At 53.4% G+C, this 18612-nt stretch overlaps 1 non-coding gene across 1 annotated transcript; it reads right to left on the reverse strand.

Annotated features, from left to right (window-relative positions):
* Positions 1-11062: 11062 nt before the first annotated feature.
* Positions 11063-11135, reverse strand: TRNAC-GCA (transfer RNA cysteine (anticodon GCA)). The gene has a single exon. It is a non-coding gene; the product is annotated as a tRNA-Cys (tRNA).
* Positions 11136-18612: the final 7477 nt, after the last annotated feature.

Here is an 18612-nt window from a genome sequence, read left to right on the forward strand (position 1 = left end):
TGCGGGGGTTGGGCTCTGGGAGGGAGTCTGGGTGCGGGGGGAGGGGTCTGGGCTGGGGCAGGGGGTTGGGGTGTGGGAGATGGTGAGGGGTGCAGCACTTTCCTCGGACAGCTCCCAAAAGTGACCTGCACCCTCCTCTGGCAGCAGCTCCTAGGCAGGGGGCCGGAGGGGTCTCCACACGCCGCTGCCTGCAGGCACAGCCCCCACAGCTCCCATTGGCTGCAGCTCCAGGCGTGGGCAGAACACGGAGAAACACACACACACACACATACCTGGGGCTGCAGGGACATGCTGGAGGCTTCCGGAAGCAGAGTGGACAGGCAGGAAGCCGCCTTAGCCCCATTGCGCTGCCTATGGTGGTGGCGGGGACACTGGGCCCTTTTAAATTGCCTGGGGGCAGCAGCCAGCGGGGACGCTCTGGGGGAGGCATGCAGGGGCAGCAGGTGGGGCCGGGGGGATGCTCTGGGGGAAGCACGCGAGGGCAGGGGGGACGCTCCAGGGGAGGTGCATGGGGGCAGCTGGGGGATGCTCTGGGGGAGGCATGTGGGGGCAGCGGGGGCAGCAGCGGGGAGGGCGCAGGGGCAGCACACGGGGCCGGGGCAGAGAACCGGCTCCAAACTATTGGAGCACGGGCACCGTGGGCCCATACAACTCGCCGCCCCAGCATTTCTTCTCTCCAGCAGCAGCAGCATCCCAAACCCTTGCCTCCCTTCTCCTCACAGGGCAGTGTCTCTGCGGTGTGAAAATCACTGGCAGCTTTGCTCTCTAAGCACCAAACAACTCCCATCAGCATGGGAACTAGGGGTGCAGTGGGTGCACCCCCTGCCACCGGCTCTGCTCCTGGCGCTGCCCCCAGCTCTGGCGCCAGCCTTGGCTGCCTTACCCCTGTCCATGCCCCCGCCCCAAGCCACATCCCTGCTGCCGGCCCTGGGGGGCGGTGAGGGGTGAGGACAGGGGTATGGGGGGGTGCAGCTCAGCACCCCCATGCTAAAAACTGTTCCAGCTCCACTGACTACTCCCCTTTTTCTTGCCATTTAGTCTGTGCTTTTGCAACCTTTCCCTTCAGGACTCAGCAGTTCCCTCCTTCTTCATCATCAACCGTCAACCCAAGAGGCACAGGGGACAGGAATCTCCATAGAGCCGAGGGGATTTAGGAGCATAAACCCCACAGACCTTCCATGAGACTGCGCATCTCTCCTGCAGTGAACAGGAACTGAGCTTGTGCAAAGCCGTAACTAGTAGATCATCGCAGCTGGGCAGGACAAAAGACACTGAGGATTAAATCCAGGGCCTAATGTAGGCAAAGCACACACCCTACCACCGAGCTACGCAGCCCTCCCGGTAGCAACACCCCATGAGCAACACCCCATGAACTTTCCCCATCCCAGCATCTCAACCCCCTTCCCCAGCCTGGGCAGCGCTTTAATGCCACTACTTCGATACAGGCCATGGCAAAGCGAGAGGCCCCTCCTGATTGTTTAATAACAACTGGCGACCCTGGGGATGTTTTATTGTGCAGATTAGAAATGGCAGCTAAAACAGCCAACTCCCCAACCCAGGATTCAACCCAGTACAGGAAACCCTCTTTGCAGTCTAATTACTCACGTCATCATTCAGTCACATACAGACAACATACAAAAGCCTGCTGCCAGGAGTGTCACACACATTCACATGCTAGGCTCCCCAGCTACAACGCTCTGTTGCTATCCCAATGGTGAGAATACCAGCATGGTTTCTCTGGCCTTGGCTACACTCGGGACTCAAGTGTAGTCGCATCGCCAGCTCTCGCAGCGCTGCAAGAGCTGCCTCGCAGTGCTGTATGTACTCCACCTCTCCGAGGGGAATAGCTTGCAGCGCTGCGAGTGAGCGAGCGTGCAGCGCTGCAGGCTCTGATTACACTGGTGCTTTACAGCGCTGCACTCGCTGCACTCGGGGGGTGCGTTTTCACACCCCTGAACACAGCAAGTTGCAGCGCTGTACAGCACCAGTGTAGCCAAGGCCTCTGTGTTCTTATTTCACCTGCTGCTGTTGTTCACAGCAATGAGTGATGCATTGTTCCAAAGACTAAATAATCCCCTAAACCTGCTTTGATCAATCAGAATAAGTTACTGTCACCTGATTTTTGTCTGTCCTAGTAAGAATTGACTTTTGTAGCTTTTAAATTTGGGGACTTCAAGCTCTGTGTTTGTGGTGTGTTTCCTAGCACACACCGAAATACTCACGGGGATCTAAGGAGGGAGAGTAGACCCAGGTCCGGTGGGGGGGTCGTGGATGGTCAACCACTAAACCGCAGCAACAATAACATGGATGCTCTATAGTCAGAAGGATTCAACCTGTGTCGGGAGACCTAAATGGATTTTTTAACAGAGGGGGTGGCTTAACAACTTGGCCACAAGCACCTAACACCCAGTTTTCTCACTCTGCTGCAGTTGTGTTCTCTTGGGAAGTCACTTCTAGCATCACTGTGTCTATTAGTTGCTGTTGGTCCTGCTTTGAGCAGGGGGTTGGACTAGATGATCTCCTGAGGTCTCTTCCAACCCTGATATTCTATGATTCATGATATATTCCATGAAATAACAACAGCAGCAGAAAGAAAGAGGAGAATCATTATCCCACTTTCAGGGCAGAAGGTAGCCATGTCCCATCTGCTATTTGCATTGTAGGAGAAAAAGTGTCAATGGAATTTAATGCCCCTGGTCAGAGAAGTAATACAGAGATTTTGCTATACAATCACTTGTGCAAAGAAAATTGTGTTTCTGTGTGAAATTGAGGAGGGAACTGAAACAGCCCCACAGTGGCACCGTACGCTAAGGAATGAGCGTGAAGGACTCAGAACTGTTCCCCCGGAGAACTGAATTCTTCCATTCACCTGTAGGGTTGCCATCCATCCGGGTTTCCCCGGACATGTCCGGCTTTTTCAGCCTTAAATGGCCGTCCGGGGGAGGATTTCTAATGAAGTAGAAATGTCCGGGATTTCCCCTCCTGCGGAGTGCGGCGCAGTTGATTGGACGCCTGGCCTGATTGAAAGCCGCTCGCAGCCACTAGGGCCTCCAGCAGCCAGAGTCCCTCCCCCTCCCCCACAGAGCAGCTCGGAAGTGTTTGAGTCCACGTGGAGCCTGCATTTCTCCCTCTGCCGGGTGAGCGGGGGGAGCAGGGCAGGTGGCGGCGGGGCTGTGTGTGTGGGGAGCAGGGGGCACAGAGGCTGCAGGGGCAGGGGGGGCGCAGAGGCTGCAGGGCGAGTGGGGAGCAGGGGGCACAGAGGCTGCAGGGGCGAGGGGGCGCAGAGGCTGCAGGGCAAGTGGGGAGCAGGGGGCACAGAGGCTGCAGGGGCGGGGGGGTGCAGAGGCTGCAGGGCGAGTGGGGAGCAGGGGGCACAGAGGCTGCAGGGGCGGGGGGATGCAGAGGCTGCAGGGCGAGTGGGGAGCAGGGGGCACAGAGGCTGCAGGGGCGGGGGGCACAGAGGCAGCAGGAGCGGGCAGGCAGGTGGCACAGAGGCTGCAGGGGCAGGGCAAGCAGGGGGCGCAGAGGCTGCAGGGCGAGTGGGGAGCAGGGGGCACAGAGGCTGCAGGGGCGGGGGGATGCAGAGGCTGCAGGGCGAGTGGGGAGCAGGGGGCACAGAGGCTGCAGGGGCGGGGGGCACAGAGGCAGCAGGAGCGGGCAGGCAGGTGGCACAGAGGCTGCAGGGGCAGGGCAAGCAGGGGGCGCAGAGGCTGCAGGGCGAGTGGGGAGCAGGGGGCACAGAGGCTGCAGGAGCGGGGGGGGTGCAGAGGCTGCAGGGTGAGGAGGAGCAGGGCAGGCAAGGGCATAGAGGCTGCAGGGGCTGCGGGGCGAGTGGGGAACAGGGAAGCACTTAGCAACCCACAACCAAGATCAGAGCGGGAGGGAGGAGGGGGAATGCGGGGTGCTCAGAGGAGGGGGCAGAGTTGGGGCAGGGACTTTGGGGAAGGGGTTGGAATGGGGGCGGAGAAGGGGTGGGGTTGGAGTGGGGAAGGGGGCGGGGAAGGGGGCGGAGTTGGGGCAGGGGCGGGGTGGGGCCCTGTGGAGTGTCCTCTTTTTTAAATGTTTGAATATGGTAACCCTATTCACCTGGGACTAAAGAGACATTTGGTTGTTCCAAGGAGACATTGGGAAATCGTGACATTAAGTCAGATCCGGGTGGCTCAGGCTTCTTTATCTCTCTTAAGAAAGTGACCTTGATTCCTAGGAAGGGAGAAAAGGCCTGGAGCTGCCTTTAGTCACATGCAGGGGTCTCCTGGCTAGGGTTATCATACGTCCGGGTTTTCCCAGACAATGCCTCTTTCTTGAGCCTCTGCTTGGGTGGATTTTTCAAATAAGAGCCAATGTCTGGATTTTCACAAAGCAGATGCTGCAGCTCAGAAAGAGCCTTGATTGGTCCAGTTCCTGATTTGCCTTTCCCCATCTGCAGCTGATTGGTCCATTCCCCTGCATATGCAGCTGTCCTATTGCACCCTGCTCCCAGCCCTGAGGAAGGGTGGGGGGTCCTGCAGGGAGTCACTGACTAGTGGCTGTTGCTGCATCCTCTGCTTGCACCAGCCGCCCTGCCACCGTGACAGGGAGTGACACCTCCAGTGAGTACCCTGCAGCAGGTACCACTTCCAGCAGCCCCAGCTCCTCCTCCAGCATCCTGAACTGCGATTCACCCACTTTTCTCTTAAGTGTGATAATGGGGAAAGAGTTATTTCTTTGCTAGTCTCCGTTTTGTATTTTTCTTGTATCAGGCTTTTTTTTTTTTTTTTTTTTTTAAACTCTATCTAGTTAATTGAACGTGTGGTTAATTGGTTAGCTGACTAGCTAACTAGTGATTTCAGAGGAGGAAGAGTTTGCATAGATTCCAAGCAAGGATTTCTCCAAGCAAGGGGAAATTGGGAGGGAAGAGATTGCTGTTGACTGTATAGATCTGGTGATCAAAGACTCTGAGACTCACATGAACTAGTCTCCGCCTAAGGTTTGGGGGAACTCTGAGTTTCTTCTCACTGTGTTTCTGTGGGGACTGACCTGTTTAGATTGATGTTTTCTTTACTGATGTTTCCGTGTAACTGTGAAGATCATGTAGGTGGATTATAAAGTAGCCATATCATGTTGTAGAAATTACATTGCAGTGATTTATTATTCATGTTTCTTTATCATAAGATTTTATAAAGCTCGCACTTAAGAATTACGTTTATTCCTTTTGTTCTTTTGGTGACTTGAATGTGGGGAGGTTGACCCTGTGCAATCCTTGCTGAAAAAACGTAGAGACTAAATTCTGGGTTTCCAGGTGGTTTTCTCTGGGTTTTCTTTACGCACCGGAGAAGAGCAACGCCATAAACTCTAGCCCACCCAAAGGTGACACTGGCTCAGAGCTGATCAGCAGGAGGCTCTGAGTTAGTGTCAGAATCACAGCTTTCCAATCAGGGACTGAAGCCCAGTCCCGCATGTGACAGCTGGGGATAGTCACCACTGTACTCACGAGGTAGGAATTGGCAGCTGCCTCTGCACAGGGATGTTGGGGCACTGTGGCTGCCAGGAGCTCCAGCTGGGCTCTGCAGGGTGGTTTCAGCTGGGAGAAGGGTGAGACTAGGGTAGTTTGTATCTCATTTATCGGAGGCTTTGCCAACAGGAAGGCTGTGGGTCCCCTGTTGGGGGGTATCAGTGAGGTCGTTGCTGGGGCAGCAGCAGGGGGCAAGATGGGGAGTTTGTCACTTGATCACAATGAAACTGGAAAACCTCTCCCTGTGCTCCAGCAAAAGACTCTCCTCTATCCCTTAACACTCCCCCTCCATGAAAATCTCCATCCCTGCCCTGACACTCAGAGACCCCCTCACTCCCAGGCAGATTTTTAGCTTTTCTTATTTTCACTTGGCCTTCTACAAACATTTTATCCACCAAGATGATCAAGGACATTTACAGTGTGAGAAAGAAACAAATAAAAACCAAAGAACCCCCCCATCCTCACCCCACCCCCACACATTGATCTCCCCACCACACAGTTTGGATCTGACATTTTCTAAGCAATAAAATGCAGCCCTCTGTTGGCCAGAGAACAAAGCCCGGCCTCCCATGCTGCAGGGAAGATGCCTGCTCCCGACCCACCAATCCCCTAGCTGCTTCTGTGTGACATTTCCAGCTGTCCAATACTGCTACTACCCCAGGGGAGCCATTGTTGACTGCAGTAAACGTTTGTCTTACTCTGGGTCCGGTGACTCTATAGCAAAGGGCAGTGCACGGTTCTGTGATCCTCATTCTAATCAAGCTCCAGCCCAGGCATCCTTTCCCTTTCCCACCCTGTAGGAGGGGAGACTTTTAAACGTGCTCTCTGTGCTATTGTACACAAGTAAGGAATGAGAACAAACCCTGACATTCACTCTCTGCTTTGGGAGCCAGGTTTGCAGTTTGAATTCTGTATTTCAGACCATTTCAAGTGCGGGCATTGTGATTCTTTTCCTGTTTCTCTGAGCTTGGGGTTTCCATTTGCTTCTAGCTGTGATGGCTGATGCATTGGACTCGAAATCCACCAGGGCTTCCTACTCAGGTCAAATCCCGCTCCCAGTGAGGACTGCCTTTTAGCTGAAGTTCCTAATCAGGGCAATAAATCATTCCGAACTCCTGAGACAGTCTCAATTCACTCCCCATCAGTAAGGAGAGGAAGGGCCAAGGGTGAGGGGAATTGTCAAAACCCTAACCTCACCCACCCACTCCTGTAATAGACCCCTAACCTCTGGCTGAGTTCCCGAAGCCCTCAAATCATGGTTTAAAGACTTCATGTTACAGAGAATCCACCATTTGCACTAGTTTAAACTTGCAAGTGACCCATGCTCAAGAGGAAGGCGAAAAAATCCAGGATCTCTGCCAATCTGACCCAGGGAAAAATTCCTTCCCGACTCCAAATATGGTGATCAGTTAGACCCTGAGCATGTGGGCAAGACCCAGCAGCCAGACACCTGGGAAAGAATTCTCTGTAGTAAATCAGAGCCCTCCCCATCCAGTGTCCCATCCAGGGCCACTGGGGATATTTGCTGTTAGCCATCGCAGATTGGCTACATGCCATTGTAGGCAAGTCCCATCACACCATCCCCGCCATAAACTCATCCAGCTCAGCCTTGAAGCCAGTTTGGTATTTTGCCCCCACTGCCCCCCTTGGGAGGCTGTTCCAGAATTTCACTCTTCTGATGTTAGAAACCTTTGTCTAATTTCAAGGCTAAACTTGTTGATGGCCCGTTTATGTCCATGTGTTCTTGTGTTCACGTTGGTGCTTAACTGTTGTTTATGTCATTATTATTGTAGCATAAAAAGAATCGGCAGTGGCAAAAACTGAGCCAAAACTTTATTATTTTAGATTGTCCCCATCCTGCGGCTGCATAGTACAAACACCTCATACAGCTGGAATTATAACACTGTGTAGTAGGAAGAGAGCCCAAGACATACGCCCTTGTTTCAGAGGCCTGGTATGAGGCCTGAGGCCTGGGCTAAAGTAGTAGTCAAAGCTTTACTGATATAAAGCAAAGACAAGCTATGAGCAAGAGGCAGGCCCTGCTCACAGAATCTGGCAAGAACAGGGCTGATATTGCAGAAATTCAGATTCCTAAGAAGTGCTAGGCACAGAGAACTCATGCAAACGCGTCCCGATATGAAGTGGTACCAGAACATCCTGATATCAAGGACGGTACAAAAACCTTCCCCAACGATAACAGGAACACACTGAGCCCTCCTCAAAGATAAGGTCAGGATGATAGTACGTAACAGAGATGTTTTGATTGACCCAACATGTACAAGGTGATGGGTGATAACTAGCCACGTCAGGGGACAGTAACTAACTATGTCAGAGGGGCTGTACTAACTTGTTTGCATTGGGGTATAAAGAGTGTCTTTGTCTACCCTATGGAGGAATGGAAAGTCCCACTGAGCTGATCCGTTGTTACGGGCATACATGTCTTAGTGGTCCGGTAGGGTCTGCGGGATACTAGTACCATGCTTTGTCAACAATAAATATGGCCTGGAGCCTTCGTACCTTGACGTCATTGGGTGAACTCGAGGTCTGCTTTGCCAGCTGTCTGCGCAGAGCTGGGGCAGCACACAGGGAGAACACACACACGCACACACAGCCGAACATCTAACCACACCAGGGACCCTGACGTGACATCTACCTACACACTGAAGACAAGGAGATACAGATGCATGTTTCCACCATTTCTGACTTTCTCATATTTCACAATGGTGATTCCTACAGATCACTGTATAGTCCTGCCCCCTGCAGGCCCCCTGTGTTTAATGACCTGCTGGGATTTGGGACATAAATCCTCTGACACTTGTGTTGACAATGTGATTAGAGCACAATGTGACTGAAATTAAACCAATTCCAGACAGGGAAAAAACCCATCATTGCATTGGCTAGGAATTGAACCCAGCTCAACTGCTTGGAAAGCAGATATGCTCACCACTATACCACCAATGCTTTTGCTGAGAGCAGAGCTCCTAGGTCCTACTTGTGCAACCAAAATGAGTCATTGCCACACAGTAGGATGGATGGTCAGGAGGCAGTCTGTCAGCTCTGAGCACAGACAGGTTCCCAGACCCAGGGTGGCTGGAGATGGAAAAGGGGCTGCAGGCTGGAGCCGCATCACCCACAGCATAGGGGGCAGGCTGTGACAGAGGTCCCTGAAAAATACTAGGATCATGTCTACACTACAGAGCCTGTACAGCTGTGGTACTGTAGCTATGTTGGCATAACTCCATAGTACAGACACACCCGACAGTGATGGGAGGGGCTGGACACTGTGGCTCAGAGCCAGGGGACTAGTCCCTGTCCCCCGCTCAGAGCCAGGCTCCTCCCCCTGAACCAGGCAGGGGCAGCTATAGGAATGGGCTGCAGCTGCCATGGACTCCTTGCACTGCGGCAGCTGCTCTGGGGCTGGGATTGTCACAGACAGAGCAGGACTGCTGGGGCAACTGAGATATGACCAGCCCCTGCCCAGGGCTCTGCCTCACTGCCCGACCACAAGTCTGTGCCTCTCCCTGCAGCAATGGTGACTCTGGACCCAGATGGGACAGATCCCCAACTCCCATCTGGGAGGGCCAAAGGACCAGGTTCTCCCCTCCACTCCAGCCATCTAACTGCTCCCCTGCATGCTGGGCTGGAAGGGAGTTATCACTGGTAGTTGGGACAGGGGCAGTTACTGGGTCTGCGGTGACACCAGGGAATATGTGTGACAGTCTATTCATCCTTTTGACAATGTCCAAGTTTGTGCAAAGTATGCCTTGTAAGATATCATTTAAAAGCTCATAATTTGCTGATCATTATTGTCCTGGTAAAATATGTCCAGCAACGTTATATGTGAAGATATAAGATTCTACTGCATGATAGTACTAAGACAATTCTGGAGGATGGTCCCAAACAGAGACAAAAGGCTAGCCAGGTGAAAACAAGATCACCTGAGGAAGTGGCCATTCATCAGCAGGAAAGAGTGAGCCTGTTGCTTTTCATTCCTGATGTGGTGTCATCGTGTGGCAGTCCCTTTTATTAAATAAATGTGTTTTTTTCCCCACAAAAATATTATTTTCCTCCTAGAGACACGGGAACTGATTAATTTCCAAAGGGGCAGGTGATCCTGAGGCAGTGCTGCAGGGAGAAGGAAACATTTTCAGCATTACTAAATTAATGTGTTGTGCTTCACACACAGAGAGAAAATTAACAATTATTGGAGCTACCAACGCACTTCACAGAATGAAATAAACACCTTTACATGCAACGGGAAGGATGCATTAAATAACTCTAAAATCTGTTTTAGGCAATGCATAAAAAAGATATTGCATTGAACAATCCACTTGATATAATTAATGTACTACATAATATATAAAGAAGTTAAGAAAGATGTGGTTAAAAATTAATGTGTTGTGCCTTTTACACACACACACACACACACACACACACACACACACACACACACACAAAACTGAATGATTTAAGCTACTCACATTTCCACTTTCTCATGGCATTTTAGTTCTGAAGGTTGTTTTAATGTGGCCAGAATGTTAGAATGAGGCAGAGTACTGTGAAATTATCATAATAAATAAATTAAAAACTGGGATTAAGCAAAGCTGAGATGCAGACACAGCCTATTGTACAGCTGGTGAAGTGACAGGGACACACTCCCACTAGTGCAGGTTCTGAAAGAGAACGAACTCATGTCAGGAGCTATGGGCAGCTGCCCTGTCAGCACATCACTCACCTGGGAGGTGTTTCACAAAACACAGCACTTCCCCTCTGGGAGAGAAACACTTCCCTGCTGTCACCAACTAACTTTACTCTCCATGAGGCGATTTGTCCTCGGGGACCTGGCTCTCTCTGGGAGGTCCATGGGGATTCTTAAAAGAGCCGTTGGGGGGCAGGAGTCAATCCCATGGAAATCTCTTGATTTTTTTCTCAGGGCCACCTGCTTAGCCCTGGCTTTGGGGTTGGCTTTGGCCTCGCTCTCTCCTGTCTGGGTTTTAGGTGGGCTCAGGACCACTGCCTGGGGCTTGGCAGCGTCAGCCTTTTGGGGGCTTTTCTCTGCCGTTTTGGTCCCTGCTGCAGCCACCACTTTCTTAGGGCTATTCCTAGTCCTGGGCATGGTGGCCTTTCTGGGATCCTGGCAGCTCTGACCAGCTTCTTGGTGGCTATTTTCCTGCTCAGAGCCACTGGCTTGATCTTGTTCCTTGTCCTGAGGGCCCAGCTGTTGCTGGCTGAATGTGAAGGGGCGAAGCTGCTGGTGACCTCGGCCTGCACCAAGGTGCCTTTGCTTGTCAGACTCCTAGCCCCAGCTGGATGTGGTTCTTGTTCTTCTGCACAGCACAGCAGTGGTGACCAAGGACCTGCAAGTATGCATCATATTATACCTTTGTTAAATCGATGAAAACATAAACTAGAGCCTCAGAGGACTGGAATTGATTTCAACTGATGGACAGGTTTCCTCGCTGTTTGTACATTTCAACAGGAATATTTAAATTCATTTCACAGCCGCATTCAGTGGAACTCCTAAACATACTGGAGATGGAAATATATGTTCATTAAAAGCTGCAAGTGCTTAGGGAGCACCTGGATTTGAACCAGGGAACCTCTTGATCTGCAGGCAAATACTCTACCACTGAGCTATACTCCCAGTGCCAATGTTTTGCTGGATCTAGTATCTTGAGGATTATAAAGGACATGCCCTATTTCAAAGAGTTGCTGTTACATTCTCAGATATGGATGGTTTTAAAAATGGGGTTTTGTTAAACATTATAGGTGCATGTAAACACCACACCTTGCACTACCCTGACCCCCTGATCATTACATACAGTTCAAGCAAACATAACGTATTAACCAGCAATCAATTTAAAAAATAAGGACAAAATAGGAAAGGTTACAGGAAAACCTGTCACCCCGCTCCATGGCACAGGGACACCACAACCAGCATCTCTGGACTGCAAGGGCAGTTCACAGTCTGTTCCTCACATGTCCCAGGCCCCTGCCCAGGCCCTGGCTGTGCTGCAGGGATGCCGCGGGTCAGACACTTGCTCTGGCTCTAGGTGACAGGACCCTTCTTCCCAGCATCAGCCCCCATGTCAGGATTATGATCCCCCCAAGCCTGGCCTGCAAGGCCTTTGGCTGGAGTCATCTACCTGTGCTGGGCCCTTGGCCCAGGGTCCCCCTCATTCTCCCCAGCTGCTCACCGCACTCAGCTCCAGACTGCTCCAGGCCCAGCTCCAGCCCTGCTGCTGCTGCTCTGCCTCCAGCGTAGCTTCCTGGGCTGCGCCTCTGGCCCTGCTCCTCAGCTCAGCTCGGGCTCCTGCTCCCTCCTTCGCTCAGCCCTGCTCCGGCCCAGGAAGCTCCAGCTCACGTGGAGGATGGGACCCCCCTGGCCTCCTGACTCCCTCATTAGCCTGCCCGCCCTGTCAATCAGGCTAACCTGGGGCATTGGCCTCTCCCCATTGCCCCTGGGGACTGTCAGTCTCAGGGTCCTGGTTTCCCATCAACTCTTCCCTTTCTTTTGGTGCTGGGAGAGGGCGAACAAAATACCCCACTAAGTTTTAGTAAGGGGCCAACAGTCCCCTTACATTGAGAGGTAGAAGTGACTGAATTTAAACTTTAAATAAGGGCCAGTTTTCCCAGTATCATTTCAAGTAATTTCATCCCAACATGACGACTTTCTGAATGAACCATCCTAGTTCAACCATAAGATGTTAGGGTGGATGTAGGACTCCCTGGGTAAATTTTTCAGGATTCTCTTATGCAGCAGCTCAGACCAGCTGTTCATAGTGATCTCGTCTGCCTTTGAAATCTAGGACTAAACACAAAATATGGTAGTAAATGAATCCTCAGAAACTGCTTTTCCCCTCTCCTGATCCCAGCAAAGGGTAATCCAAGGAAGGGGGCTGTTCAGGAAGGATAGATTAAGGATGTGCTCCCCGGGGAGGAATCAGATTCCAGCCTTGTTATGCACCGAGATGGCCTCCTTTCGCCTAGTTCTCAAGATGGTTGAGCAGCGTGTTCAAGTTAAAGACATCCTTGGGAGAAATGGGTTTGAATTGGGTCACAGTGGGTGGGGGAGAGGTGCTTGTGTGTGGTAGAGCTGGGGGCAGGCACTGAGTCACAGAGAGAGAAGAGGAGTAAAATAATAGTATTTGGGGAAAGTCTGTAGAATCAAGTGAAAGTGGAATGTAACACCAACGGAGTGCCGGCTCCAAACCAGCAGGGCCTCAGCAAGGACTGTGTGTTAACTGGTTGGGATTCCTCCCCCAATCCTGATTCTCCCCCGCCAACTCCCATCTCCTATGTCCCACTGACCCCACCCCCCACCTCCGCTTAGTCCCGTTTCTCAAGACCCCCTGAGATGGAGTTGCGGCTGCTCTGCAATACTGATGAATGCTGCATGTTGTCTGGGCTGTTGGGGTGGTGACGGTATGATTGATTTGGTTTAGTTTAATAGGGGGCTGTATGGAAAAAAAGAAAAGGAAGAAGACTGAATTGCAAACCGTGAAGGCAGTTTGCAATTTTAAAATCATTTTTCTCTTACCCTTTTTTTCCTACAGCAAAATAAACATGACTTCAATTTGCAGAAGGCGCTCTGTCATTGTGCACCACTGATCCCAGACAGCCAAAGGTGTCTGTGTAATGCTGACAGACTGTTGGTGGGCAGGATCGAACCAGGGACCTTCTCAAGCTTAGTGCATGAGCCTCTACAGCATAAGCTAAAAACCAACTGCCTGTTAGGTAAGAGTAGAGCAGATTCATTAATTGCTCTCGCTAAGTGGTCTCGGTGCCACTAGATGAGACAGACCACCACACCCAGAAGGTGTGTGGGTTACATCTGCACACTTCTTGTAGTTTTGAGAGGGGGAAGAGAAGGAAAATCGGTGGTGGGTTTGTTTCTGTATTTAATAAATGGATAGGAAGTTACCAGCATCCCCTGCCGGGGTATTCACACAGGCAGAGGGAGCTCTGGGGGATGCTTCTTTAACAGAATGGAAGGGATGGAGGGGCCAATTTCCATGCCCTGTCACTGGCAAATAGCAGCCACCATGGACCCACCCCAGAGGTGGCTACGTCTCAGCACTGGATGACGCAACCCCTCCTGGAAAGCGTCTGTCATGGGGTGTTTGACTCCTGGTGAAATCGGGGATGGGAATGTGAGGGGTTAATACAGTAGTATGGTGATTCTCAGACCTCCTTAGACATTGAGCATTGAGGGGAGTGAGCCCCTCCTCCCCTGCCCCATGGGAAAAAGAAAATTGTTCAGCCAGCTATCTTGTTAGCAGCAGGAAGCCACTGATGCCCCAAAGAGGGGGAAGGCTCTGGCTTTGATGTCTATTAAATATGGGGCAAGTCTCTTTTTTCAGCAAACATTTTAATGGTGATAAAGGGGGGAAGGAATGAGTCCCCACCAACAGGGGAAAGTTGATCATTTGGGAATTTAACTCCCTGTAACCTTCACTATGGAGACTGACTCCAGGCAACCAGTTACCCCCCAAAAAAGAGAAGTTGCTGTAATTAAAAGACATAGGGAACAGCCCTTGAGCTGAGAGGATTTGTAATTGACATTTGATCATTACACAGAAAAGGCAAACTCTGAGACTTGATACCAAAGTTCAGTCATTAAAGAGAGAAGGGTGGAAATCTGAAGAATGTTGGATCAATTTTTGCAAATTAGAGAGGAAAATGGAGAAAGTGGGAGAGATTTTATACCAATAGTCAATAATAAATAGAGGTTATTTTTCAGGTAATGTTTCTCAATATTTAATAAAGAGACAGACAAGGGACACAGTTTGCAAGGATGTTCTCTCCATATTCCAGAATTTGAAGAAAAGAGCAAAATGGGAGGAGTTTTTATGTTAATACACCTCTTCCCCGATATAACGCGACCGGATATAACGCGGTAAAGCAGTGCTCTAGGAGGGCGGGGCTGCGCACTCTGGCGGTTCAAAGCAAGTTCGATATAACGCGGTTTCACCTATAACGCGGTAAGATTTTTTGACTCCAGAGGACAGCATTATATCGGGGTAGAGGTGTATTTTATAACTAGAGACAGCAAAAATCTCAGGGTATATTAAAATAGTAATCGAGAACTCAGGAGAAAAAGGGGCAAAATTTGAGGGTATTTTATATCAATCTTTGAAAAATTTGTGAGAAAATGGGTCAAGACTATTTGATAATGAGAGAGAGTGAAAAGCAAGAGCTGTGGGATTTTATATCCATATGAAACAACTAGAGGGAAAAGTGCGTCAGTTATGAAAGTAAAAAAAAAAAAAAAATTGCGTGAGCCCCGGCACCTCTTTCATTACAAATGAAGCCCTGCCTGTCCCTGTCTCAGGCCCTGTTGGTGGCAGGGAATGAACACCTCATTCCCATGCAGAGGCAGCCACCCACTGTCGATACAAGGTGAGTGAGGGAATAGCTTTGATTGGACCAACTTCTGTTGGGGAGAGAGAAAATTTGGTCCAATCAAAGCTATTCCCTCACCCCACTTGTCTCTCCAATATCCCGGGACTGACATGGCCCCAACTCCCACCCCAGAGGCAGCTGTGTCTCAGGGCTCCCCCAAGCTGCACCCACTAACCCCCTGCCCAGCTAGGGGCTGACTCCAGGCAATGATTTCCCACCTAATCAAGGACAATTTCCCACAGATAAAGTGGGTGGGAAAATATCCCCAGTGTGAGAATTTTAATTGAGACTTGAAAATCAGAGGGAAATGGGGTAATGTGTGAGGAGGAGAATGGGGAAAGGGCCAGTAACGTGAGAGAAAGGGGGACTCTAGGGGGATTTTACATCCCTATGTGAGAGTTATGCAGTAAAGGGAAGAACTGGGGAGAATTTGATCGGGGATTTGACAGGGAAGCGGCAAACCAGAAGAATTTCATCACCCCTTGGTATCTCCTGTTTCCTCCCTACCCCCCCAGCCACTTCCTTCACACTGTCTTTCCCTCCCTCCTTTTCTGGCTCATTTTTCATCCCTCCCTTCCTGACCTCATCACCTCAGGGGACACCTGCTCTCGACCCCCCCAACATCCCTCCCCAGTTGTGCCCCTGGAGCAGACCCTGGCAGGGGCTTTGAGCAGCGACTGCACTGTAGTTAGCTAGCTCTGATCACTTTTAACAACCAGGGAGCAGGTTCCCGAGGGCTGCAGATCTGAGCCCCCAGGGCCCCCAGTGCAGAGAGTCATTTCCTGCCCCTCCCCAGCATTTCCTAGGTCCCTCTCATTGGCCTGGAGTCTCTGGCCCAGGGGCTGGTGTGGGCAGAGCCCGGGGATGCCCCAGGGGGCTAGTTGCAGCTGGAGAAAGTCTAGGGTTGCCAATTTTCTAATAGCACAAAACCAAACACCGTTGCCCCGCCCTTCCCTGAGGCCCCACCCCCACTCACTCCATCCCCCTCCCTCCGTTGCTCATTTTCACTAGGCTAGGGCAGGGAGTTGGGGTGCAGGAGGGGGTGAGGGCACCGGCTGTGGGCTCTGGGCGGGGCCAGAAATGAGGGGTTCAGGGTGCGGGAGGGGGTGAGGGCTCCGGCTGGGGGGGTCAGGGTGGGGCAGGGGATGAGGAGTTTGGGGCGGAGGAGGGGGATGAGGGGTTCAGGGTGCGGGAGAGGGCTCAGAGCTGGGAGTTGCGGTCAGTGGCATAGCCAGCTTCTATGAGGAGGGGGAGCAAACATAAAAAAGGCAACCCCCCTTGGCTCCTCCTCTGGCCACGCCCCCTTGGCTCCTCCTCCGGCCGCTCCGTGCCTCCCCGGCTCCTCCTCCGGCCGCACCGCCCCCCCCCATGGCTCCTCCGGCCCTGCCATGCCACCCCCGCATCCCCCCTCACTCCTCCAGCCGTGCTGCAGGCCGCCAGTCTGTGCCCCCCCTTGCTCCTCCGGGCGGGGCTGCCGGCTGCGCTGTGGGCCCCCCCTGCTCCTCCGGCCACACCTGCCGCTCTCCCATGGCTGCCGGCCACACTGTGGCCTGCCAGCCTGCGCCCCCCCTCACTCCTCCAGCCGCTTTTGCAAAGGTTGGGGAAGCAGCTGCTTCCCCTGCACCCTGCTAGCTATGCTACTGGTTGCGGTGCAGGAAGAGGTGAGGGACGCTTACCTCAGGCAGCTCCCAGGAAGCAGCCAACATGTCCCTCTAGCTCCTAGGTGTAGGGGTAGCCATGGGGGCTCCACACGCTGCTCCCACCCCAAGCACCAGCTCCGCACGCTGCTCCCGCCCCACGCACCGGCTCCGCAGCTCCCATTGGCCAGGAATTGTGGAGCCGGTGCTCAGGGTGGGGCCAGCGTGTGGGGCCCCCATGGCTGCCCCTACACCTAGGAGCTGGACAGACATGCTGGTCCTGCCCATGGGCTGGTGTCGGCAGAGCCTGGGACTGCCCTAGTGGGGCTAGTTTAGGGTTACCATTTGTCCGGAATCCCCCAGAAATGTCCGGCTTTTGAGCTAAAAATAGCATCCGGGGGGAATTTGTAAATGTCCGGACTTCCCCCCCCCCCCCATGCAGAGCGCGCGCGGCTAACAGGGCAGCCGGCCGGATGGTGCCACTTACATGGGGCCCCGACAGCCAGAGAGAGCCCCTCCTCCGCTTCCCCTGCAGCAGAGATCACTCCCTCCCTCCTTCCCTCCCTGCATTCGCAGATCGCCTCTGGCAGTCTGGAGCTCCTCCCCGGCTCCTCCTCCCCTGCTGCCCAGGGTGCCGGGACCAACGGCTCAGGCCGTTCCTGAGCAAGTTCACAGAGACATTAGGCGAAGGCCAACAAGGGGGTCAGGGGGTCGGAGAAGGGGCAGGGAGGTTTTGGATGGGGCAGTCAAGAGACAGGGTGCGGGAGTTCGGGGGGGAGCTTTCTGGGGGAGGTGTGGATAAGGTTTTGGGCAGTCAGGGTACAGGGAGAGGGAATGGTCCTGGGGGGCAGTTAGGGTGTGGGGGGTCTTAGGAGGGGGCAGTTAGGAGACAAGGAACAGGGAGGCTTAGGTAGGGGGTGGGGTCCTGGAGGGCAGTTAGGAGCAGGGGTCCCAGGAGGGGTAGTCAGGGGCCAAGGAGTGGGGGGGGGGGCTGTCAGGGGGCAGGGGTAGGGAGAGGGATCGGAGCAGTCAGGGGACAGGGAGCAAAGGGGTTTAGATGGGTCGGGAGTTCTGGAGGGGGCTGTCAGGGGGTGGAGAGTGGTTGGATGGGGCGTGGGAGTCCCAGGGGTCTGTCTGGGGGTGGGGGTGTGGATAAGGGTTGGGGCAGTTAGGGTACAGGTAGGGGGTGGAGTCCTGGGGGGCAGTTAGGGGCGGGGTCCCAGGAGGGGGCAGTCAGCGGACAAGGAGCGGGGGAGGGTTGGGGGTTCTGAGGGGGGGAAGTGGGAGGGACAGGGGCGGGGCTAGGGCAGGACGGGGGCGGGGCTCCTCCCGTCCTCTTTTTTGCTTGCTGAAATATGGTAACCCTAGGTTCCATGTGGAAAAAATCCCCCTTGCATGGCACGGAGCGGTTAATGAAGGTCTCCCCCCTGCACAGACTCCATGGAGGGAGCAGCAGCTACCCAGCCCAGCTCCCGGTCAGAGCCCAGCCCACTGAGGCACCAGCCCCTTGTATTCACAGAGCCCAGGAGCTGGGCAGCATCTGACGCATTTTTGTTCTCCCTGCTTCCCATCCCACCCGCCAGTCTCAGCCCATCCTGTGCCCACAGCACCCAGGCAGCGCTCACTGGGCAGGGGCTGCCCCTCCCGCTCCCTGCCAGTCCCGCAGCCCTGCGCAGACTGAGCCAGGCGGCCGGGCCTGATCCAGCTGCGGGAGCGAATGGGCACAGGCCTTAATTTGTACGAAAGAGGTGCAGCGTTTGTACATTGCTGGCTAACGCAGAAGCCCAGAGGTGCCCCAGGGGCTCTGAGCGGCCAAGCCCAGAGCACAGGTGCTGGAACTAGGGGTGCCGGGCAGGGAAGGCGAGTTGTATGGGCCTGTGGTGCCCGTTCTCCACCAATGAGCAGCGGGTCCCCGGCTCCACCAAAGTTCGGAGCCGGGTCTCTCCCCCAGCCCCGCCTCCCCCGGAGCGTCCCCCCCAGCCCAGCCCAGCCCAGCCCAGCCCAGCCGCCGCTCCCCGGCGAGTTCCCCCGGACGTGGTTTCCATCCTACACAGGGGTTACGGTTTGGTTCACCGGCTC

Source organism: Malaclemys terrapin, chromosome 15 (genome assembly GCF_027887155.1).
Source record: "Malaclemys terrapin pileata isolate rMalTer1 chromosome 15, rMalTer1.hap1, whole genome shotgun sequence".
In the NCBI taxonomy this organism is placed as follows: domain Eukaryota; kingdom Metazoa; phylum Chordata; order Testudines; family Emydidae; genus Malaclemys; species Malaclemys terrapin.